A 25,290-nucleotide genomic window follows, 5' to 3' on the forward strand; every position below is an offset into this window, starting at 1 on the left:
TATACAATATTCTACCATAATTGCTTATGTTTAGGAGGATTGAAGATTAAAAATACATTTGCCAATAAAGTTTTAATGTGAAACTTTTTTTTCGGAAAGGGTTGTTTTTCTATTAGCAATCATTATGGTCGGCATATTTGGTCTGCTTATCATCGATCTTAGTGGGGTGTAGTGAGTATTTCCAAACAGAAAATGCACTGTAAAAATGTTTGCCGTGATTTCTTCCACAGATTGTTTCCTCTTTTCCATGAAATAATTAAATGACTGTAGATTAACACATATATCATTTTCAAGTCTGCCATTACGAGTACAGGTAATTAACCCAAACTTTAAAATTACCGTAACATTAATATCATTTTGTGATATTATAGATTGTAAACTTACCTTATATGTAAAGTTATATTTAAAAGATTTTTCTTTCATGATAAAATTCATCACTCAAAATATTTGTTCGCCATGCTTGTTCTGCTCCCGTACACTGCGTGTCACACAATTAGCTCATCCAGTGCACCAGTCAGCCGCACCCTCCTCATCATCGCCATCGCTCTCAGCTCCGCCTCCGTATTCAAACCTCTCACTCGTCCCCGGGACGTTCCCCGTATTCATCATGCCCGACTCTCCTGGTAAACGACTCCGACTCGGCTGTCCTCCATAGCCTTCAGTCCCTCACCTGGAGATTATCACCCCCCTCGCTTTCTGTGGTGTCTGTCTACCTGCTCCCCCGACGGCTCGGCCTTCCTTCCCCCACCGGTTGAATTTAGCCATGTGAGTCGATCCGAGACGGGGTTTTTTTGTGTTGTGTGCACTTTGTGGAATAAATCTTTTATCCTCATCCTCCGTATATCTGTTGTGCTGCGCTTGGGTGTTTACCGCACTCGTTATAGATGCAGCTTATTTCTACGGTGAATTGGTGTAAAAATATGAATGTTATTTAGCAAACTCTTTTTAATTGCTCTGTGCGAAGTAGTATAGGATCAAGGGAGCTGTAATCTTCTCCCCCACTAAAGTAGAAACGGTACTCACAGGCCTGCTACAGTAACCAGACTGCTGCTTCAACTCGGATGCTTCTTTTTAGTAGAAAAAAGTAGTAGAAAAAAAATTGCATACATGGAAAAAGTATATCTATACAAGAAAATCTAGTTAAGCCAAGCAATTAGGGATGTGTTGAGTTGAAAAAACACTAAGGTGCTGCTCACATGAGTTCAATTACTCCGCTAATGACTTTGATGTGTGTAATTGTCTAACTACACAACCAAACTCTGTGGGAGGCATTGCATTCTGGGAGAGGGGTGTGGGCGAGGCTACCGACAGCATTACCAGGTGATTTGATTGGCACAGCTGGTAGTCTTGACTAATCATGCGCACTTTAAATGCTATTTGCTGTGGAATTGTAAATACGACTGAAGACTTACAGTGAGATTAAAAGCCCCTGGACCTTGTGGGCGGGGCCACCGGGGACGAGCCGTCCCAGGTTTTTTCGAGGTATGTGTGTAAAAGTGTTTTGTGATTAGTTTGTTTATTTGGAGGGCTAAATGGATAAAAATACATTATTGGATGTATGTTGTGTGTATGTATGAATGTATATATATTTTAAACTGCTCGACAAGGATAGTTAACATGGGAGATGCTAGTACCTTAGCATTCTGATCACATTTTTGGTTTCAGAAGGCTGCAGTGTATTAGACAGATTAGGTTTGGAGGATACTACATTCAGGTATCGCGCCATAAAGTCTTGAACAAAAATAAATTCTCATCCCTCCTCCTGTGTTTATGATGGAGACAGGCACACGCGGCCTGGTTGTCCTCCAGAACCTCATGATTTACTGTGCGGTACATAGGGTTACTGCAGTGCCTGGTGTAGGCCATGAGAAGTAATCAAATGCCTTAAAAGGCCATATCCAGTCCAATGACAGACGAATGACAGTGGACCCAAAGATTGAAAATGCTGGAGAGCAGCATGACGACAGCAAGTTCATATTATGCCTCTTAGCCAAATCTGCAATGCTGTAAAACCGAGTCCAACACATTTAATATTCTCCTCGTCTGGGTTCACCCTCCCTCTTTGTTAATTGGTCTGGCTTTTAGGAAGTTACCGTGACAACGCATTCTCCCCTCTCCTTCCCCACTCTCGGGGACTGCGTTGGTATAGTGTATGCTCTGGTTGCCTGCAGAGGAGGGAATATGTGGCAAATACATCTCATGCCTCTCCAGTGGCACGTTGATGCTTAAATCGTCCCTCCGGTCAGCGAGCTGCAACCACTCGGAATGATGTGAGGCGCTTCAGCTGTAAATGCTGTGAAGGCAAACAGACTTGAGGGATTTCAAGGAAATCCGTACATCTTACTCAGAACGATGACGGCGTTTGGCTGGTGTTTAAAGTTGGTGGTAGTGTGTAATCATGGATGTACTTTTACTCTTATTCAAAGAAACACTGTTTATCCAGCCGTTCGTTTCTCTGATTGTCAAACCAATGGCATAACAACCGGCAAATACACTGTCTCAAAACATTATGTTTGTTATTGAGATGAAAGTCAGGGCCACGGTTGTAACCTGAGGAAGGAGCCCAGGGGTTATTTGTGGTAAATTGTCATAGTGCTTGATGGTACTGGTCAGATTTGGCTTTGCAAACTGGGAGGATCCTCACACTAGACGCCATCTGTGTTTAAATTTACCTAAAAAAATGACCTCATTTTTCTATCCTTGTTTCCCCCTTTAACACTACTTGCCTTGACTTACTTATCTCTTCGTCAGAAGGGGTAAAAAATCTGTCTTCTGGCAGTGCGCTCTGTGGTTAGGGGGCTGTTGTTTGGAGGAAGGGCAATTCTATCAAATGGACTTGTCGTGTGGAGCACTGCCCACCCAGTTGCATGGAGTTTGCCCTCGGGTGCAGCACAGCCAGTCAGAGAAAGAGGGGAACTATCTTTGGCCCGAGCCCTCACGGTCTCGGAGCCAATCTGGTTCCATGGAAGGGATGGAGAGAAAATCAAGAACGTGCTCTACTCCGCTGGGGGGGGGGGGTGTTCCTAAAACATTGGAAATCCCCCAAAACTGCATTTTCTAAAACATACATTTTACATTAAAAAAATTTGAGATGCATTTGATGCATTGAATTGCAACACGCGAGTCTGAAATGTGTAAAGTATTTCACCTGAATACAGCAACCTACATTCTCCTCCCAGCTTTTTCTCTATTCAAATCATAGTTCCATAACAAATTCAATAGAATAACAAGAAATTTGATTCAAATATTATCAAAGTAATTATTGTATTCTCATCTCCATTGTTTGTTTTTGAAGCAGCAACAGGCTGTTGAGTTCCACCCAGAAACTACCTCTCTAATTACAGCAGCCATATAATTATCATGCGGCCGCATCTTTGTGTGTGTGTGTGTGTGTGTGTCTGTGTGTGTCTGTCAGCAGTGCATCTCCGTGTGAGGCAATGATTGGATGCTGTTAAGGATGTGATCGAGAGAATTAGAAGGAATACCAAATAAACGCGTTGGAGGAAAAATGTAGAATGATGAGCGAAACCCAGTTTGAAACGAGTACCTTTTTTTTTATTTATTTTTTTTAATCCGCGCTCTCACAATGGGAGACGTCGGGATAACGAGGCACAGAGCGCCTCATGTGGCTTCCTGCAGAGGTAACGTCACCGATTCATGGCCGGAGAACTCTCAACTATGTTGAAACCGCGGAGCGACGGGGATTACAGTGGCACGGCAATCTCCCAACAAGCTATGAATTTATCTGTGATTCAGGACTGCTGTGCCCCTTTCCCTTTATCAACACCATGCAGGAACCGACCCCCTTCAGATACTTTCATGCTGGGTGCTGATGGTCACTGGGCCTCATTTACTTACACGCGTGCAGACGTTTTGAGCTACATTTAAATACCTTCACAGAAGTTTTAAAAGTATGTAATGCATATTAAAAATGCCACTCACAACGTCTGACATTTACTCGCATTGCTGCTCGTTAGCCAGGGTCCTCTGGTAAAGGGAGAGAAAGGACATTGTTAATTAGAACATTCTATTATTAAAGACGGTCACAGCTTTGAGGCTGTGAGTTATAGAGTGATATCAGCATGCTGGATTGGTGATGTTGAGAATCCTAAAATGCTGATGTTTAGTTGGTACGCTACAATATGTTTATTGGCGGAATTGAAAGTGCGGTTCAGGCCAAGCGGTAAAAGGAAAAGAATTGCAGTAGTCGAAAGGTATCATCTTCTGAACATAACAACGGCCTGCACCAATTCCCACGGCAATCCATTCAGTAGTTGTTAAACATTTCTTTAAATACGGAAATGTCAGCCTCGCGGGGGAAAAGTCTGCAGGTAACCATAGCGATTAGGTTTCTCTAATCCCAAATGTGTGAATGTGTGATTGAAGACTCTTGTTTGAAAAAAGGATGACAAACTGAGAATGAAATAAAATGCTTGTTGCTTGAGAGAGGACGAAAGTTGCATCGACGTTTCTACTTTTTCATTTTATACTTTACTCTGTAATGCTTGAATTTGCACCCGATGTATTCACTGCAGAACCGCCTCCCATATGTATTTTAATGGTAAGGTTTCATTCTCTTTGGTGATGGAAACAGGAAAGTGTAGACGTTGGTCCAGTGACTGAACAGAGACATTGATGCATAGCATGTGTTGTAACCATCCCCACTTTGCTCGATCATCTTCAATTTTGCCTAATTTTTGCAGAACAATAATCGTTTAACCACATGAAATAAAATGTCGCTAGAAGGAAATTTAAATGACCAATGTGGGATTATTACTTTTCATGTAACAGCCAATAACTGTATAGGTTGCTTCTTGAATTATTTATTACAATCTTCTGGACATTTTTGCTCGGCAGGGATATACATATATTTTTACAGGTTTTTTACTAGTTTAATCCCTCTGTAGTTAAACTATTGGATGTTTGAATAATGGCTTTTTTTCTGAAGCGGAACAAAAATAAAAAAACATGGCTGACTCATTGGACGAGAGCTTACTGCAACATTTAATATAGAATAAAAAGTTGTCTTTTCATTGTGTTTTCTCAACCTATTTAATAAAGCTAGGTTTGGGGGATTTGGAATTTAGTCATTAGCCTCACAACATGTTTCTCTCCCTCTCCTCCACTAACGGCACTGCTCTCAGCTCCGTCCCTCCAGTGCAGACGAACGCAGCCCATGATGCCTTCGGGCAAAGCAGCAGGCACAACATCTCCTCTGCAATGCTTCTGCGTTGTGTCCGAGCGAGCGTTTTATTATCTCCCACGTAGACTTCACACAACTAACCCGGACAGAATAACGCCTGGGTCGGGGGGGGGGAGGAGTGGCGGTGTATGGCTCTGGGGTGGGAGGCTGTTGGAGGAATGCAGGTAGCCTGCAGCTTTGGTTTGTGATGACTGTTTGTTAGCCTCAGGGCGGCTGCTGTGCTCCAGAAGCCGTGTCCTGTGGTGGCACATATTACAGGGAGCAGGCTCCCGTTTTCTTTTGTATACGTCCATTTTGAGTCAGCCGACAGCGTGATGTGTTTCTCGACATTTCTGATTACCCACAGGGCAAAAAGTGTGTGTGTGTGTGTGTGTGTGTGTGTGTGTGTGTGTGTGTGTGCATCAGGACACTATATAGCACCCACTGCTTTTCCATCTTCTATTATATATCTGTACAAAAGTAGTAGTGACTCTTTTTTTGGCCTGTCGTATGGGTTCTAATCCTTCACAAGGAACAAAAAGCATCCCAGCATTTCCAATCATTTGTTAGGTTTATTGGTCAGGAGATTCCTAAAAAATGCGTGCAAACGCACGTTGATTTCCATCATTGTTTGTGTGTGAGCAGGAAAAGAAGAAGTTGTTGCTGAGATATTAAAACACAGGGGGACGGGAGGGTTCTTGTACTGTCCACTGTTTGGGAGCTCTCCCTGACTGATAGATGTGTCTAGTGGAATAATGACATTTCCACACTGTGGAAGGAACTCTACTTGAAAGGTCAGACTGCCCACTACCCCCTCCACCCGCTTTCATCTATGGGTCCACTTTCTCTTATGTGCATGGGTGGGCATGTGTGCACATAGCCATGGGTCTGCTCCCGTGTCCGGTCTCTAAGGTAACAGCGGAGGAGAAAGTCTGTTATCCCATCACACAAAATCCAGAATAATTTCAGTTCTCTCTTCAATTAGTCTGTTTTTACTTTTTCAGTGAGAGCTTGTCAAAACCTGTTTGATTGGTCCTTTCAACACAGCGTAGACCATCATTTTAGGCTCTGTTGTTGTCTGTCAAACCAGGTTTGGTAAAGTATCAATTAAAATTTTTTTTTCATACGATTTTCTGGAGATTATATTTTCTGTTCACTGGGCAGGTTAATATGGGTAAAGTCAATAAAAAAAGAACTCATGTGTTGGACAATTGTTGACAATTGTCAGAATGTCATCTATAAAATACCCTTGACTCAAATTATTTGAATGACCTAATTTACTCACTTTAATTACTCCAGTACTGTGAAGCCGATTTTATTCCGGATGATTATTGTGGACTCCTCTGACAAAGGTTCTTAACAGCTCACCTACAGTGGGCAAATTGATATTGACAACTGCGCTGAAGCGATTATGTTGGTCAAAAGAAGAGGATTTTAAAAATTTGGATTCATGTAGCAACGTCTCAATATGCAATTCCGAGCGCATCGTAGCCTCTGGAGGTTTGCACTCAGCCCCACAGGCTACATCGGTGGGTTGGACTCAATTCCCGCCTCTGCAGCCTTGCTGATTATGTCACAAATGGTGGCCGCCGGGGGGGAGGGGGGGATTCTAGATGGCAGCAGGAAATGGGGACGATACATGATCCGCTAAAAAGTGTTTTCTGTGTGTTCGTGTCAAACAAAAAACAATGTATGGAGTTCCTTCATCATGTACTATGTTTTTGGGTCGCTAATATCTGATTGGAGAGGAACATTATGATGGAGTGAAAGGTTTGACTGGTACTGTAGTTTTCTGACTACTAGTGTTTGGTGCAAAGTCTCTTCTTTCGTAATTATGCTGGATCTGTTTTCTGTAAGCCTCATGTGCCACCTACACTTTTTTTCTTCATAAACCGAGGAAGCCTATGAGGCATTGTGTTGCACAGATCCAAGCTGACAGCTTAAAATAACAGTTACCAGTTCTCCTGCCTGTCTCCCTCTGACGCATTCGCAGTGCTGTAATGTTAAATGGAGTGTACTGCCGACCTGGGAGCGTCACAGGCGGTCTCTGACACCACGCTGACTTCACACACTAAAGGCCCTTTCCTCTTTTCACTCCGTCGTGCTCCACCATGTTGATTTCCAGCCCACGGCACCTGTCATCTTTCGCCAGGAGTTGTCATGAACGCCTTCATGTCTCCTGGTAGACCTCGATTTGGTGTCTTTCGGAGACCTTTTATGGAGTGGAATATTGGTGAACGGTTGCTTTGCATCCTTCGTTACAGTAATTCAACTTTGAATCCAAGTGAGATTAAATGTTTCTCTTTTAATACAGCAAACGGTACAGCTTTGTATATCAAATGTCCTACACTGTTGTCACATGGCATTGCACCCTCTCTGTTCATCTTGTCTCTGAAAGACAAAAACTGCATCTCGGGGAAAACTGCAGCGTTTACAGTTATCTAGTTGATAGAATTGCTGTAATGGATGAATTCTCTCCAGTGGTCAAAGTAAAGCCTTGTGTATCCCATTCACCAACCTGACCACGTCTTCATTAACCTAATGCAATACATGTATTTATTATTATTATCATTCACCCCCCTCACTTAAAAAACTTTGCCATGGAACTCAGGTAAACAATATGTTTACCAACAAAAACTTTATTGAGTTGTACATTATTGAAAGGGTTAGTTTCGGAAAACAAACAATGGCTTACATCAACTGGTGGAAGAGTGAATTGTTAAGTCATTCGTACGTTGCACTTTTTACAGCTTACAAACTTGCATGGCCACATTGCTAGGTAATTATCCAATACATCTTTTCTCTATTTGGAAATACTTTTTGGGAAAAGTGAGATGTTTACACTGTAATATTTTAGCTGGAGAATGATTTCATTATTTTACAGCCCTCACAATAATTAGACAACCCATTCAATTCTTTCCACACTTACTAAATGTGTGAATAGGCTGCGGCTCCGAGACCAAACCCCTCCAACCTTTTGTGTGACATCATGCATACATCTGTTAAAAACCCATTAATACATGACCCGTTTTGTACAGCACATTTCTCATCAACAAAGCCATTGTGGTGGAACCCACCTCTCTGATTGCTTACCCTTCTTTCTGTGCATATGCCTTTCATTTACTCCAAAGCCTCTCCGCTCAGTCTTTTGTTTCAAAGCAACCTCTTTTAATTACTTTAGCTCGCAATGTGAGCTTTGCATGACGGCTTCCGCTCAAGCCCAGCATTGGGGAATATGAGGAGAGATGATTTGTATTAATGTTGGGTAACAATGACGGCGAGAAGACTTTGGGGAGGAAAATGACATGAGACAGAATGAGAGGCGGAGCTGTCAGGAGGAATTGGTCTGATGAGCCTTGGATCACGGCTCAAATACAGCTTGTCTGACCTTTTTACCTTTTTTGTCAATTTTTGAAAAAAAATCAAGATCAGGAAACATTTATTGCCATAGTAGACATACAAGGAATTTGACTTGGACGACAAAACAGCAGTGCAAGAAGGATAAAATAAAAAGCTATGGGTTAGTGACATAAGGCTATGGATTAGTTTAAAATAAAGAAATAAAAGTTAAAAATATTTAAAGTGCACTGGGGAACAAAGTGACAAGTGATGTGTGCAGTGTGAAAGAAAGTGACCGGTGGAATGAGTCCGTCAGTGAGGGACTCGGGCTCTCTCGATCAGCCCGAATGCCGACGGGAAGAAACTGTTCGTGTGGCGGGAGGTCTTAGTCCTGATGGACCTCAGCCTCCTGCCAGATGGAAGGGGCGCAAACAGTTTTTGTCCGGGGTGAGAGGGGTCGGCTGTGATCTTCTTAAGAAGAACAACCTCCGCTGAGCCTTCTTGGTGATAGAGCTGATGTTCAGCTCCCACTTGAGGTCCTGGGTGATGATGGAGCCCAGGAAACGGAAGGAATCCACAGTGGTGACGGGCGAGTCACACAGGGTGATGGGGGAGGGTGGGACAAACATCTCCACTGTCTTTAGAGCGTTGAGCTCCAGGTTTTTCTGGCTGCACCACAACACCAGATGGTCAGACTCCCACCTGTAGGCGGACTCATCCCCACCAGAGATCATCCGCGAACTTCAGGAGCTTGACGGACTGGTGACTGGAGGTGCAGCTGTTGGTGTACAGGGAGAAGAGCAGGCGGGAACGAAAGCAGCCTTGGGGGGGAAACCAGTGCTCATGGTCCGCGAGGCTGAGACATGTTACACCAGCTTCACGTGCTGTGAAACAGTTTTATCTCTCCACCAGGATGATTTTATCCTGCTGGAGACCGGTCCTCAAAGCCGTCCTGCCATGTCTTTGTGAATGTGCTGTAAGTGTACTTGCACTCTGAGATGGAAAAGTGTGTTCTTATTCTTTCACTCTGCCAGTTGCCGTGACCGGGGGCATTCTGTCTGTCAATCAAATTGTTCACTACCTTCATTGTTAAAGGAGGGGTGGGGGGGGGGTGTGTTGCTCAGATTTGGCACAAACATCCACTTGACTAAAGGATAAACTGATCTGAATTCTTCCGGTGAAATATGGAAGGCCTACGAATGGTGTGGGCCTCTACGGCGCGTTATCCTACCGGAGCGAAGCGTTGATCAATACTGCAGCGATTTGAGGACGGAATGTTGGTAAGTGAGAACAGGAGACAGAAAGGCCACCGCCATCGCTCTTCCAATGACGCTGAGGATCTGGATCCACTGGGCTCCCAAGCTAAATTAAAACAACCGGCATCCCATTGATTCCAGCTGTGACAGGGACCATACATCACCCCCATAGCCAGAGGGAGGCCAAGGGAGAGTAAAGCGAAGGAAGGGGAGGGAGTGTAATAGAGAAGCAACACATTCAGGATAGAAAATGATAACCAAAATAATAGCAGGAGAAAACGGACAAGAGAAAGGGTGGGTTTGGCCAACTAGACAAGACATTCTACACTGACTAGTCAATTTTTATCGAATACATGGTTTACTTTTTTGTGAAGAAGTGGAGGTGGCCCAGAGGTTGGAAGATGGCCTTTGAGCTGTTGTTAGTGTATATACAAAAACATAGAAATGCCGATTGGGTTGAAAATGGGTATCTCCTTAAATGGTTTATTTACATCCTGTTAACGTGTAATTGCGAGGATAAAGTGGTGCAGCAGTAAAAAGAAAGCTGCAACAGATGTCCTGTCTCAGACCGCTCTGCTGCCAGACCTTCCATGCCCGGCAGGGCTGAACATTTTGAAGTACTAGAATTTTCAGTTTTGCTTATTGATCTACCTGCTTACAGAGTGCTTTGTTTTGCGTCACTCTTCCTTTTACCAGGAGATAGGCAGTCCCGTTGTCACGGATGCCAGGCTTTAATCCAGCAACTGTAAATTCAGTCTTAGAACCTTTTTTTTAGTCCCGTAGCCTTTTCAGGGTTGATGGAAATGGAAACAAGCCATTGGTCAACGCACTGAAAGCTATTCCAAGGCGCTTGGATGGTACTCCAGGGTGACACAACAGTGCAAACCCCCCTCTGATTCTCTGAGGGACACACAATATGGTAATGCAGGGAATGAATAGTGAGTCTCTGGGAAGACTGTGTGTGTGTGTGTTCAGCTGCTCAATTGGCCACTGCGGCCAGCCATTACTGAGCAGCACCCGGCAGCCGAGTGTGACACACACCAGCTGGATCTGCAAGCACCTCCACCGGGAGGGGAGGTATGTGCCAATGAGACAACAAGAAAGTGAGAGGGAACGGGAGGAGGATAAGCCTGAAAGACAATGGGGGACAGTGGTGCCACAGAGAAAGAGAACTAACGCGTGGAGAGATTCATCCTGGACGTGAAACGAAATGGATTCAACACCGCCCACATGACAAAGTCGCCAACGCAGGAGAAACGTATGACAAACAAAGAAATGGCACTCACATAAATTATGTTGACCTCAATGTCAGATTGAGTGAAGGTATGCACGTGTGGCAGGTTGTGTTCGTCGGTGTACTCGCTCCCAAGACACAAATGTCCACCGTGTCTCATGTTGTCATGGTGACCATCAGAACCGCCATAAATAAAACTGAGATCTGCTGAATTGGGGGATGTTCCAGCTGTGTGCAGCTGCACACATATGCTCTGTACCTCCGAGACACCTTGAGGCTGCCATCCTTGTCCGCGAGGTATTTCTTCTTAGCCTTTCTCCCCTCTCGCTTTCTTTCTTTGCGTCTCACTCCCACACAGCTATTTGCACAGACACCTTTGCCGGTAATGAAGAAACACATTATGCATGGGTGGATCGGGAGCTTGGAGGGTGTGGGGATGGCAAAACGATGATTCATATGCTAGAAGATAAATGTATTTTCACCACTTTCTTTGGCCCTTGCCTTTTCCATTTCTCTCACCCCTCCCTTCCATTTCATATTCCACAGTCCAGCCACATTATTCCTGTTGCTTTTTACTCGAACGCTGCCGTCTGGCTGGGTGACACAGAACAATATAGCATTGGTATTTCGGACATCACTCGCCAGTGGCTGGCATGGAACGGAGGGGATGGAGGAGAAGCGAGACCTTCGACAGCCACTTCAGTCTTTGTTTGAATCCCGTTAAAGGCAGACTGGAGTCGTCTTTTATTGGCTGGAAGTCGATGAGCGTCTCACTTTGTTTTGGCAAAAAAAAAAAGCGTTCTTCCCAGACGCCAGGGATGCTAAAGCCTCAGCTAATAGAAAATGACAAATGTTTTTAATATCGTTTGGCAATAAAAACTTCCAGAAGCTTTGTAGAAAATCCACTTATACTTTTTTTTGTTTTCTTCCAGCAAATAAATCAGTAGATATCATTTTCTTTCCAGTGATTATATTACCAATGCAGTTAAATAACTACTTCTTGCAGCAGTATCCCTACTCTTAAATACATGCATTATTATTGTAGCCGGCAACAGAGGGTGAGCTTTACCTGAAATTAGTGTTTTAAAAAGCACTATTGAACGTACATTTGGTGCATACTTTAGCCAATGTTCAAATAGTTTTTTTTCGGGCTACCTGATAATGAATGTCATTCTAATGTTCAGTCCAATTTCTAGTTGTAGTTTGTTCTATAAAGTTATAAAATCCTCTGCATCTGCCCTTTCTGTCTCAGTCTTTCAAAATTCATTAAGAACAAATAAAAGACCTGATGAAGCGATTCTAAAACAATAGATGAATCAATGTGGGTTTTTCAAAGTGTGAATAAATGTTTCCTTAATGTTGCGGTAGAGAAGATATTCGGAACCTGGAAAAATAAAACCGCTTTCTTTAATTCACATGTTCACTTCTGCTTCTTTACAGACTGTCCAGTAATGTAAACTGTAGGAAGAAATCCATTTTCCCTTGTTGATTCTAAACAGATTTAAGAAAAAATACCAGAATTGAACAGCGATGTGAATCAAATGAAATAGTCTCTACCAGGATTGAATGGAGACTGTCGGCTTATTGATCTCACCGTCGTTTTTCACCGGGATCAACAAGGTGTGCATCAGACCCTTTTCGTGAGAGTAAGCCATGATTCGCACGGAGCACCTTCTCTTCTCACTAAGGTAAAAACGTTGCTTTGAGGAGTTTTAAATCCCTCTTAAGCCACGCATTACGACAGATAAGATGCTGGTGATTTCTCTCTCTGTCTGAGATCTGTGGTGAAAACTGGAGCAGAGCTGAAAGGCAAACAGACTGAATAGCCACTAAGTTTTGCTGTTTGGTGCTTCGGGCAGGAAGTGCGACCGCATCAAATCCCAGAAATGGAAAATGGCAAAGAGCTAAGAGAATGCACTATAGCCAGCTTACATTTGAGGAACTAACAATCCACCATCTGCCTCCCCTCCCTCGTTTCTTGTTTTCATCCTCACCGGTTTACCTGTTTTGATAAGTAGCAGCTAGTCTCGAGGTGGCTGACGCTCAGGAGTGTGTCACTCCTGAGTGGCCTATTTACGGCAGCTAATTCATCACGGACTGAGAGCCTACATACGGTACATATAATTACCGCCCCCTCCCCCCCCCAACACAAACAGGACCCTGTGATTTATTGTTGCGTCAAGGGCAAGATGGGCATGGGGAGGAGAATGAGCAAGGAATAAAAAGGAAGGGGGGGTTATAGAGGTGAGTCTGTTGTAGAGAAGAATTGGTTATGCGAGTGATGTGGCTCAAGAAACCTTTGGTACTCGGTACCTCTTTTTTTTTTTTTTTTTTTTTTATCCCTTTCAATGTATTTACAACAATTCCTCCAGGCTTCACGCTGCTGATTTCCGAATCCTATCCCTTTGACTCTGGCAGGAGCGCGTGGCTTCAGCCATGTTTTTTCCACATGCCACTTGTGGTGCTTCTTTTTTTTTTTTTATCACAGGCTTGTTTAAACCATTACGGTTGAATTATGCAGCTGAATGACAGAGAGGTGGGAGGAGAGAGTAACAAGATTGTTGAGAGCAGACGGCGGCTTTATCGGCCTGTTATCAACCCGAATCGGCCCCAAGAAGATGAGTTCCGTATCTCCACTCGCTCTCAAGATCAATGCTCACCACCGTCGCCGCACCTAAGCTGACTTATCAAACATTCCCTTTTCCCTTCACTCCTTTACATCTCGCTTCCCTTCTTCCTCCTCGCCTCTTTGACTTTGTGTCTGTTGTTCAGTCGACCCTCTTGCCACTGTTCTTCTGGACTTCTGCTGCTTTTATTACGTTCACTACCTCCCTCCTCTCCTCCTCTGCCTCCCTCCTTCCCCTCGCACCTAGTATTTTACTACTTTGCTTATGCTTTCTCTCCTACCCCCCCCTCTCCCCCCTGAGCAGCTTGCCTGTATTTCTGCCTGCTCTCCGGAATCCACGAGGGCTCTTTGAAAATGGCAGAGCCGCCTCCTCTCTTTCCTCCTTTTTTTGCCACGTCCTCCTCCTCTGCTCCAGTCCCCCCCCCCACTACTCCCCCCTCCCCGGTCCCCTCTGAGAAAAGCAAGGCACTTAAGGGTGAACAGGTTAATGTTCTGGCAGTTTGAGATACACTTCTGACATTTCAATCCAGCATCTGTTTTTATCGCAGCTGATTTAAGGAGTGCGGGGGTGCATGAAGGGGTAATGGAGGGATGAAAGAAAGGAAAGGAAGGAAGGAAGGGAGGGAGGGAGGGATGGCGAGGAGAGGGTGGAGAAGGAGGCGGGAGTAGTCCATGGGATGGTGTGCCTGCAGAGAGACACTGGATTGTGTGTGAGGTTCAGTCGGGGCTGTGGACCTGCGGGTTGCGGATCACTTAACACATGGAAGCGTATGGTCATGTCGCCTCCAAGTGGCAGGCAGCAGAACTTTCGGAGCCGGAGTGAACTGCGGCAGGGCAGCGGACGAAATAACGGCATGTTTTCCTCAGGTACTGGCATCGGAGCGAGGACGAAAATGCAAACAAGCTTGTGACCGATCGTGACCTTTTGGAAGAAATAAGAAAACTCTGCGACGAGTAGACGGTTGGAGGCAAAGCGGTGATTATAATATGTAGTCGGGGGGGGGGGGAATGTGAGCGAAATACCAAGTGATGGAGGGCAGGTGAGGACAAATGCAGAGTGGGGATGGAAACACATTTCAGGCTGAGGTGGATGGAAGCGTAGGGAATATGCACCGGAGAATAACACTAAGACTCAAGATCACGGAAGTGAAGGGCGGAATCCGATAAAGAAAATTAAACAGAACTCCAGAGGCTCGACCCAGTGGATAGAAAAGGAACAATGAGGAGAGAGAGCGAGAGAGGCCAACCAGACTCCCAATGAGCAGAAAGCCATAGAGAGGGAAAACAAGCAGATAGGATGGAGGGCGCACATACGACAGCGTAAGTGAATCAGGAGAAACTGCAGTAGATGAAGGTTGGCGGGGCGACGGATCCCCGTCAGCCAGCACTTTCTTGGAAGTTTTATTAGATATGAATTCAATAAGCAGCCGGCCGAAATCTGTGCCCCGGGTGTAATTACCGACGGAACAGCAGCGGCCTAAACGTCCCTTCGCTCGCTTCCAGGTCAGCACTTATCTTGCGTGAGAATGTCAATTATCGCCATAAACGCCGTCTGAGGAGCAAAGAAGGGGAGAGTGGGGGGAGGGGGGTGGAGGGGCCTGAATATGAAGAAAAGGGACAAGGACTGTGGGGAGGAAATATTTTCCCAACGTTACAGCCTAAGAGAAGGACAGAGATCACTTCACACTACGAGAAATAGTTTCAGAAATCCCATCACACAGCAAGGTTTGCTCCTTGTGTTTTGCCTTCACTCAGCACACCTGCTGCAATCAGTGTAAACATAAACGGTTTGAAGGTAATACGGCGCCGTCTCGATTCGCTGTCGCGTGTTCCGATTCGTCTTCTCACCATATGCATCCATAATGCATGCTGGAGATTGTTTTCCCCTGATCTGTGGCTATAACTGCCAGGGAGGTTTTGCGTAATAAAAACCTGTGATCGATAACCACATCTTGTGATTGTTGTTTCCTTTTACTCAAGCGGCCATCTTTAAGAAGCACCGTGCCGTTGCTGCAAATAGCAGCAGCACATGTGCGTTACAAATTGGGTGCGATGGTATCAGTGTGTATGCATGTATCAATCCATCTAAGGGTCCATTACCGAAGCCGTCTATCCGACCATCAATCCAGTCATTTAGAAATTCACTCCCCCCTCCCTATGTTTCCTTCCCTCACCCCCTCCGTGCCCCTTTGGTGGGTGCCATAGGGAGTGGTCTGTCCTTGATCTGCTCTCCGAACAAACAGCCTGGTAAACATCATGAAACATTTAGAGGAGGCAGAGCAGCCTTCTCTCTAATTCACACTGGCAACCCGGAGATGCACAGAAACAGCTCCTCCCAAAGCTTGCCCTTGTAGTGGGGCTCCGTTACTGTGTGCATGGGTGTATGTGCCTTAGCATTCCTGTAAATGTGTGCACAAGGACTAAGCAGGCATGTGTGTAAATGATATAGAATGTATGTTTGTGTGTGTTTGTGCTTTTATATGATCTTATGCAAGTGCTTTTCCAGGAAAAAGTCATGTCTTTGCTCTCAGAAAAACCCACTCCGCGCTGTAGAACAAATTGTTGTATCTGGGTAGATTAACATATTTGGCAAGTTCATTTTTGGGGAGGGATGAAAACAAACAACGGATTAGAATCACAACTCACCCAGCTGGAGGTGGGAGTCAATGCCTTGTACCGAACAATACCCTCTTCAATAATTCCTGCCATCTCTGGCACAGGAGGCATTTATATTTCACCTGTATGTGAACATCGCAACTCCAATTGTGTGCCTCCCTGAAAAGCCCATAGACATTTACATCTTGTCAAATGGCATCATACCCCGCCGTGCGTTGTGCATTATAATCCAGAATGTGTTGTCCCAAAAGACTTAATTTATTTTTTTCTCTTAAAATCAATAAGTTGATTACGCGGAAATGGAAGACTTTGAAGGCCACATAATGAAACCGATAGATAGCTTCGCTGCTCTTTTTTTTTTTTTTTTTTTTCACTGTGAAATATCCATTAAAATCAATGAATAATGAATAAAGGCATGCAGCCTCTTACCCCCTTTAATAAAATGTAGCAAGCGGAACAGCTTATTCAGTAATGTCACGCGTAATTAGCTGTGCCGAGACCACCTTCATGCAGTAATCTTTCGAGGCCTGACCTGCATTCTGTTTCTTTTCCATCACATATCTTCCTTTCTGTTTATCTCTCCATCTCCCCCTCTTGTGTTTAAACTTCTGTTTAGCTTGTTTGGTGGATCTCGGAACAAATTCCAAAGAAAACACTTTCGGCTTAAAGGAAACGCGTAAACGCAGTTTCGAACATGAGAACCGTGAGGAATCGCAGCGGTAATAGTCCCCCGGTGACACTGCAGATCCTCTGTGGCTTATGATTTACGGTGTAAATAATAGTGCATATTAGTGCAAGCATGCTACATCATGGCCGTAAAACCCATTTTCTTACGAAAACATCTGAGCGTGGTGACGGTGCCTCCCTGTAACAGAATAACATACAACTGCTGATGTGGTGTGCCGATGCACCAATGCAGCGGCACTGTGTGGGCTTCAGTGTAAGCCACAGCGAGGCAGGAACTTACACTGCGATCAATACTACTAGGCCCTGTTAGGAGGGAATCGATCAGCTTAGTACTTGATGTGGAACAGTTTTTCTCTCCGTATCGCTCGCATTCACCATTCAGCCTTTCTCTACTTGCCCCCCCTCCTTTTCGCTGTCTTGCACCATCATCGATCTTGCGCAGTGATAGCAAACATGTCTTCTCCGTTGGGGTGAAGTGGTCCGCACTACCCCCCCCCCCCGCCCCTCCCAGACTCTTAATGACCAGGACGATATGAGTGACGAAAGGCAATGACAATGAGAATGACAGGCTCTTTATTTTATGCTTTTTAACCTCGATGCTTCTGCTTGAGCAAGCCACACACACACACACACTTGTCCTTGTTGATGCAAGCTTTTGTTCACAGATCAATTGACCTCGGCAATGCTTTGGGCTGATGCTGGCTTCCCCACGGTGGGGTCTAGCTAATCTAAACTAATTGCAAGAAGCACTGATGCATGTGAGGGAGGATATGAAAGAGAATATACACACACACAGACAGATGCCAAATGAAAGGCACTGTCCTGCTGCTCGCCTACACCTTCATGAAAGATGGATACTTTTCATGCACATTCTGCAACACTCGTTTTTGGAATGATGTGTGTGTGTGTGTGTGTGTATACAACTGGAAAAAGGTACAAATGCAGCTCCACACACCGGTCATCTGATTTATTTCACCTAAAAATATGAATACAACCTGGAACACCTTTTGTGATTTCAATGTTTGTTTGGTTTCAACTTGTGTACAATGTCAGGATTTAATTTTTGGTTTCATTCTCCAAACCACAAAGGTTTTTGAGAAGCAGTAAAAAAAATATTTCACTCAACGGTTCAAGTTTTGCCTTTTAAAGCATTCGTCATTAGGGTGGAAAAATGGGGCCCTGCAGTCAGCTTTTCATCCACCGACCCGCTGGTAACATGATAGCAAGCTCAAAAGCAAACCTCTTCTAATGATCTCTCGATGTGAGAAGTTTTGTTGTGTACCGAAACTAATTAGCCGTGGATGTTGTGATAACGAGCCGGGAAGGGATGGCACGGGGCGACCGTCTGAGCCCTATGTTAATGAGCCACAGCTTTCATTAAACCTGTCACCAATGGCTGTTAGAAGGGTCCTGAACTCCTGGGCTGCTTGGTTTACCTGGCGGACCGTTCGATTCACCTAAAACACCTCCAACTCTGAGCCTATTTACACTTTCCTGTCTGATTTTTACGGCCGGACCAGGATTAAACCTCAACAGATTTTGGTCTCAAATCGACAAGCCTTGAGAATGACCACACGTACACTCTTCATCTGCTCTTTTTCCTGTGCAGATCAGATAAGACACCGGCAACACAGGGGTTGCAGCTGTGGTACACAGCACTGATATTGGGTATATTGATTTAATTACAAACCCCCTGTGGTTGAGCCTTCCAATGTGAAGCGAGCTGATGTTGATTTAGTCAGACACTTGCTCCGGAACGTGTTTCGTACGTGCTTTATGACTGTGCTGTGATTAGCAACAGAACCATTGCAAAACCTGGAAACGACGCAGCTTTGCTTCCGTTGCCGATACTTGTAAATGTTTGCGCTTTTGCATGCTATGCAATGCACTAAGTGGCTCCCTGGGACGCCTGTGAACACACTTCAGTTAGGATATACCATCTAAGATGATAAAGGGGGCGAAAAATCTTGTAATACGTATTCCAGGTGTGTCTCTGTAATCCCTTGAAGTGCAGTTTTGCATTTGAAGACAGATTGCGTAGCCATGCACGCCCGGGGCAATTAGGAGGCAAGTGTCAAGTGACGACCTTGCCAAGTCTTTGCCTCCTGTGGCCGTCTCCAGCACTTGAACTCCAGACATCCTGAGTCCTCAGAGGCCGCAAAATGAAAAGGCCTCTCGTTTCTTTTGCCTGGCTCCCATGCACATCCAATATAATAAATTGATTAAATTAGAATCTCTAGTGGTAGCCAATCCCTCCTCAGACGTATTTATCACTCTGAGCAGTTATCGATGTTTAGAGTTTTGAAAGCTTTACCTTTTTTACCAAAATCAAATACACACACATCCATACATATATGTTGCATGTATTTTACATATTAAAATGTTGAGGATTTTATTAAATTAAGGAAATCATAGTGGTAAAACCAGTAGGTTCTCCTTGTTCAATGTGGAAAAAAACATTTGGCGTGCTGCCATACTCGCATACATTATGTGCAACGTATTTGGAAAAATAAATGCAAGTCCTGGAAGCAGTGAGCTCCCATAAACCTCTGAATAACGTGGCCTTGTGACCATGTGATCACACATTGTTCCTGGCTCAAAATGAGACGAGCACACTAATGTTTTCCAGGCGCCAATGGAAAACTACGGCTGCAGCTACTGTACTTCCTCCGGTCTCGTCTTCGGTCTCTTTTGTATTGCTCACCGTTCTGTGCCTTTTTTTTTATTAGCCGGTGTCAGCATATTCCACAAACCCAACCCCCCGTCTATGCCTTTCAAACCTTTCCTGTGGCTGGAAAGACTGAGAGGAGGGAGGGGGGGGATGCTGTTGTTGAAATATGTGTCAGTTGGCCAAATGGGGCCCACATGCTGGTCTTCATGGTGCAGGATATGACACATCCTAATCTACTCCCCGCTACATCTCCTTACGCTTCTCAATCTCCCTCCCCACGTCCCTCGGTAACTATCTTTTGCCCGGTTCTTTATGGATCCCTTGCCTTCTCTTTATTGTGCTCTATTTTGTGCTTACTCCCTATGTCATGGCAGGCAAATTAGACTTTAGCGATGTACTACTCCGTCTCGCTCCTGTCTTAAACCGGAGAAATGTGCTCGGTGTGTAGCGATGTTGTAACTTAAGTCTGCTGCAGCTGTGGGAGTCTGACTTCAGTAGCTTATTGCGGCAATAACACAGACCAGCAAACTGAGGAGCTCCTCACACACACACACACACACACACACACACACTCGCACACTATTTTATTCATGCTAAGTTGAAGCCGCCGTTACATTATCAGTCAACAAGAGGCAGTCTTGGGTATTAAGCCAATTTACTGGTATACACCAGTGTACCGGGACTTTTAATGACTATCAAAACAGGGGGCCCTCGCATTAATTCAGGGCTGTGTGCTAGGCTTTGTTTTGTACGACTGCCCATTTATAAGTGTGTGTGGCTATCTCTTTCCTCATTGATTGACTGATTTATATCGTCACTCATGCTTGAAATAGAATTCACTCCTCAGTCTGCAGTAAAAATGCAGGGACTGGCAGAGTGGGACTTATCTTCTGCTGTGTGTGTGTGTGTTTGTGTGTGTGCGTGTGTGTGTGTTACATTTTCAACATTGCATGTGAAAAGGTTCAATGGCTGCAACGCTAAGGTGAATGCAAAAAAAAAGAAGAGTATGCGTATTTCTTTCTTCTCCCTCCTTATTTTCCTCACCCGTCCCCAAATCAGCTAAACCTAACCCACACCCACCCATTCAGTCTATTCCCCTCTTTCAGTGCACCCTTGCTCCCCCATCCCTCATCCTCTTACTGGAGCACGGGACCATGCAGTGGAAATAACAGAGCCAATAAAGACACTGCCAGAATCCATCCACTGCCTACGCCTCACCCAGCCACTGAGGGAGAGAAAGAGTGGTGTGGTTGCTGGAAAAAGGGGACTGAGGGAGAGGAAAGAAGACAGGAGACCACCTCTAACGTGTCTACAGCTATGCATGGAGGAGGAAGGGAGGAAGGCGGGGTTGGAAGGATGCAGGCGGCGCGGGCTAAGGAGAAGATGGATGAGGGACGGTGAAGAACGGGCGCAGGATGGAATGAAGATGGAGAGACTTGGATAGCGGGACGATAATTCTTGGAGGGAGCATGTCTGCACCCATTTGGAACCCCCCCCCCCCTCCCCTCACCTGATAGCTCTTCCATACACAGTGGAGCTTAGCAACAGGTGCAATCCTTTCCAGTCCCACATCGCTTGAGACTTTTATGTTTCTTTGACTACACAGAGCTCAAGATGCCTCGACTGTAATCAGACTGGACTGCTTTTCCATTCGTTTAAAAAAAAAAAATCATGCTTGAATTGAGAAGACCGAATTCAAACTGGAGTCCAAATATGGAGCATGTGCATTAAGAAGAAGTGCAAAGTAGACGGAGTAAACTTAGTGATGATGGAGAAAAGGCCTCGGATCTCGTAAATCATGGAACATTTTCAGACCACCGTACTATGCCGGTTGACTAATTCATTGATCCTCCTTTTCAGAGATTCCCCCCCCGGCCGTGTGCTGGAACTCGTCCAAACCCACCAGCCTGTATAACTTGGACCAGTCTACCTAGGCCACATTTAGAAAACTATTGCTCCCAATCAATTTGTTTCCAAACAGCACGTAGATTGCCTTGACATGAAGCCAAATTCGTTGCGTTTTTATGGTAATAGCTCAGTCGTCGACCCTTCACGGTAATCTTACTTTTATTGTCTTTCTTTTCCCTTATTTTTTTTATGATGAAGCATTTATGATCATGTCTCGCAGGGTTGTCATCACATTTTAGTCCCACCAGGTGAGGATATGAATGGCTCACATGCATCTGAACTGGAGCATTTACGTCAATTCTCATTGAAGCCCTAGTCGCATGCCACTTCGTGGCTTGATTTCCTTGTGCACAGAAAGGAGCTGTGAAGAACTGGAAGAAAAGACAAATCCGTTACCCACATGTGCCCCCCGGGGAGGCCCTCTGAAACTGCATCTTTTCATGTATAATACAGACCTTCAAAATAATTGCCCCTTTCATGTCAATCCTGTATCTTTTTTTTTCCTCCAAACCCACACGTACAAATAATCACGCTATCTATTTTGAAGGAAAGGTCTAGTAGTTGTTGTGCAAAATTGTTCTGCAGCCGCAAGTTTTGAACGTAGCTCAAAAACGCAGAAATCTGTGACAAAGACATTCATCCCTGCTTCTTAATCAATGTAACTTATCAATGCTGTCAAAGTGGATCAGGCGAATAGCTATAAGTGGATTACGACCAAACAGTGTTTGTGAAGCAGCAAAGACAAAGTGTCCCTGAGTTTGTGTATGAGGGGAGCATCATGTGCAATATATTTCTCATCATATCTCCATGGAAATGCACTCAAATGGCATTTCCCCTTTGGAGCTGGAAAGCCAAAGCATCTTTTCCTTTTTTTTTTATTCTACAAGATTAATCCTTTTACTGCATTGAGGCAAAGAGAGGCAGTACAAATGTGAATATTTCAAGAATACTTTTAGAAGTTCACCATCAAGAGATAACATGATCCCGCCTGAGGCAATGAGGACAGCACAAGGACTCATAGACAGAATACGCCCCGAAATATAATCCTTTTACTCCCAGCAGTAGTGAACTGACAGCGCTTCCATATTGTTTCCTTATGTGCTTGAAAAAGCCCCATGTTTGAATATAGGTTGTGTATGTTGTAAGGCTTTGTTTTTAACTCGCACTTTTTATTATAACAGTTTTTGATGATAGTATTTTAACCATTTTTTAAAGTAAATAATTTGTGTTTATCTGACGTTTTATTTCATTGAGGAGGAGGAGGAGGAGGATAGCATCCACCATAGACCAGCCCTCCTCTGGGTGGGGGTTACCCCAGCAACGCCCCGGTCTTGTTTGACGCTGCGAGAGGAAATGGGCTGGATTCCTCAGGCAGCTACAGCGAACTCATGTACGTGACATGCTGATCTTCCCATCCGCCCAGAAAAGCCACCGGTAGATTTTCTCAGTCTTTGAAAACCACTGAAACTGGTGCAGGTCATTTTTCTAAGATAGTTACATTACAGGTCATTTAGCTGACGCTTTTATCCAAAGCAACTTACATTGCATTTTTTCTTATTTAATTTTTAAACCATGGTGTTTTACATTTTTGCCCGGGGAGCAATTAGGGGTTAGGTGTCTTGCTCAGGGACACTTCCGACATGGCACATGGAGCAGCTGGGGGCTCGAACCGCCAAGCTTGCGCTTCCCGGAGCACCCGCTCTACCCCTAGATCCTTGTTTTCTTTCACAGTAAAGGGCCGTCTTTGTCTTTTTTTTCCGTCGAGATGCCTGGTATCGTGTGTCTGATGTTGTTTTCTGACAGTGTGCTATTAAGGAACATCAGAGGAACACTAGGTTTAATCTTATTTACTAGTTTCCCTCAAATTCACACTGAGCATCATAGAATAGTCGCAGAAACTGAAGAAGAAAGTCGTGCTCCCCTGGAAATGTATTGCTGCTTCTGCTGCTTGTAGCCCACCTCCACCCCAGTTCATGTTTTGTACTACTGATCAACCTAATTTGTGTTGCCACTGATGCCTGTTCTGCTCGTCTCCCCTTGGAGTTCATTGCAGCTAATGAACCTGTCTTATATTTCCACATCTACACATTTAAAAGGCAGTGAGGTCCTATTGCAGAGCCATACCGCCAAATATCTTCCCGCAAATGAAAAACAAAGATTTACCTTGTGGTCGACCTTTCCCCAAACCTCACTAGCTTTGATAAAGTAGATCCGGGCTTATAAAGACAAAATGATGCATACAGCAAAGTTGTGGGAGCCATAGAGGGCTGCAACTTTAGAATTGAACCACCAAAATCCAATACCATTCAAATCAATATGCAGCGCATCGGGACTGGCTTCAAACATATTTCAAGAAAATCCCAGCCGTAGTACATGAGACATTCTAAAAAAGTCCCCCATTGGATGTTACCTTTGTCCTCCACCTAGCTGGATCCTGTTTGGTGATAAAGGCCTTTAAGGAATCCCATTACAATCATAACCCACTTATAGACAGCTGCTAAAGAGTAGGAAAGATCGTGTTTTTCTGTGTTCTTACGTTGTGTGATTTGTGTTTTAGACATAATTTCTCTAGTTTCTATATTGTGTTAAACAACTACCATAAAATACCACATCTTACAAAAACAAAGACCCGCTTCAATCTTTTTTTTTTTTCAACAATGTGCCAAATCAGATTCAATTGTTGAGCCGGTCTCGTGTTCTTCTTTCCCGCTGGTTTTCCAGCTCCCTGTGGAGCATTTGGTGGTCCATGTATTCCGTAGTCGCTGCTTCTCCTCCCTTCTTTTCCTGTTCGGCTTTATAAAAGAAGGAGATTGTGTTAACCCGGCGTGATAACACATAATTATATCATTATATCATTTTTTATTTCTACCAATGGCATTCAGAAACCACCCTGATTCAAACAAACATATTGCCTCATCAGTTTATATCTGTTTTCTGTATCGCCTTTTTGAAGTATTCCCGTTTCCTTTTTGGCTGACTCACTCGCTACAGGACCGTAACGCTTCATTTAATTGGTATTCTGGCAAGAATCTAAAATATTTTCCACAAAATGGCTCTTTAATTTTCTTGGGATATGAATAGTGAAACATGCGACACTAATTTATTTTAGCATATTCCATCATGAGCATACTCGCGCCAAGCTTTTAGCAAGTCGATTCTTATAGTAAATAACTTTTTGTGAGTGAACAAATCATATTCCTACAACTCTATAAAGCATATAGGCTACAAACATTTAAATACAGAAATGTAAGACTTATTTAAACAGGTTGATTGGTAATTATTTATAGAACCTTTTCTGGGGGGTTTTTATGTCGTTCTTCTTCGCTACAAATGTCTTGTCATGATGCGTGGAGCTCACGTTATTTAAAACCCGTCTTTTCAAACAGTCTTGTGGCATTTGGAAAAAGGAAAAAAACTACGTTATCAAAATTGAAGGTTTGGGTAAATAAATTGAAGACCGCTTCCCAGCCCTCGTGGACGAGATGAAAAGAACATACTCACAAGGAAGTCTGCTGGTCGACAAGTGCGCGCAAACCCAAGAGTTTATCTTTCTGTATAGTGTCTTTCCAATCCATCTACTTCACTGCTGTGTGCTACGAGACAAGTGCAAGTGGAAAGGTACTTTAGGTCTTTAGCTATAATCCTCAAGACATTGTACTGTTCATGTTCCATAAATTGTATTCATGATGGCAATTGTTTTGGAGAAAATTCTAAAATTATCAATTCCAAGTAAAAGACATTAAGATAAAACCATTTAATTGCTATTCAGTT

At 44.1% G+C, this 25,290-nt stretch overlaps 1 long non-coding RNA gene across 2 annotated transcripts; it reads left to right on the plus strand.

Annotated features, from left to right (window-relative positions):
• Positions 1 to 1,351: 1,351 nt before the first annotated feature.
• LOC144383503 (uncharacterized) lies at positions 1,352 to 21,982 on the plus strand. Of its 2 annotated transcripts, none has more exons than XR_013450930.1 (2): positions 1,352 to 1,482; positions 20,718 to 21,982. It is a non-coding gene; the product is annotated as an uncharacterized LOC144383503 (long non-coding RNA). The 2 variants fall into 2 exon arrangements; XR_013450931.1 differs by lacking the exon at positions 1,352 to 1,482 and adding an exon at positions 19,796 to 19,898.
• Positions 21,983 to 25,290: the final 3,308 nt, after the last annotated feature.

The sequence above is a fragment of the Gasterosteus aculeatus genome, chromosome 10 (genome assembly GCF_964276395.1).
Source record: "Gasterosteus aculeatus chromosome 10, fGasAcu3.hap1.1, whole genome shotgun sequence".
NCBI classification, from domain to species: Eukaryota; Metazoa; Chordata; class Actinopteri; order Perciformes; family Gasterosteidae; genus Gasterosteus; species Gasterosteus aculeatus.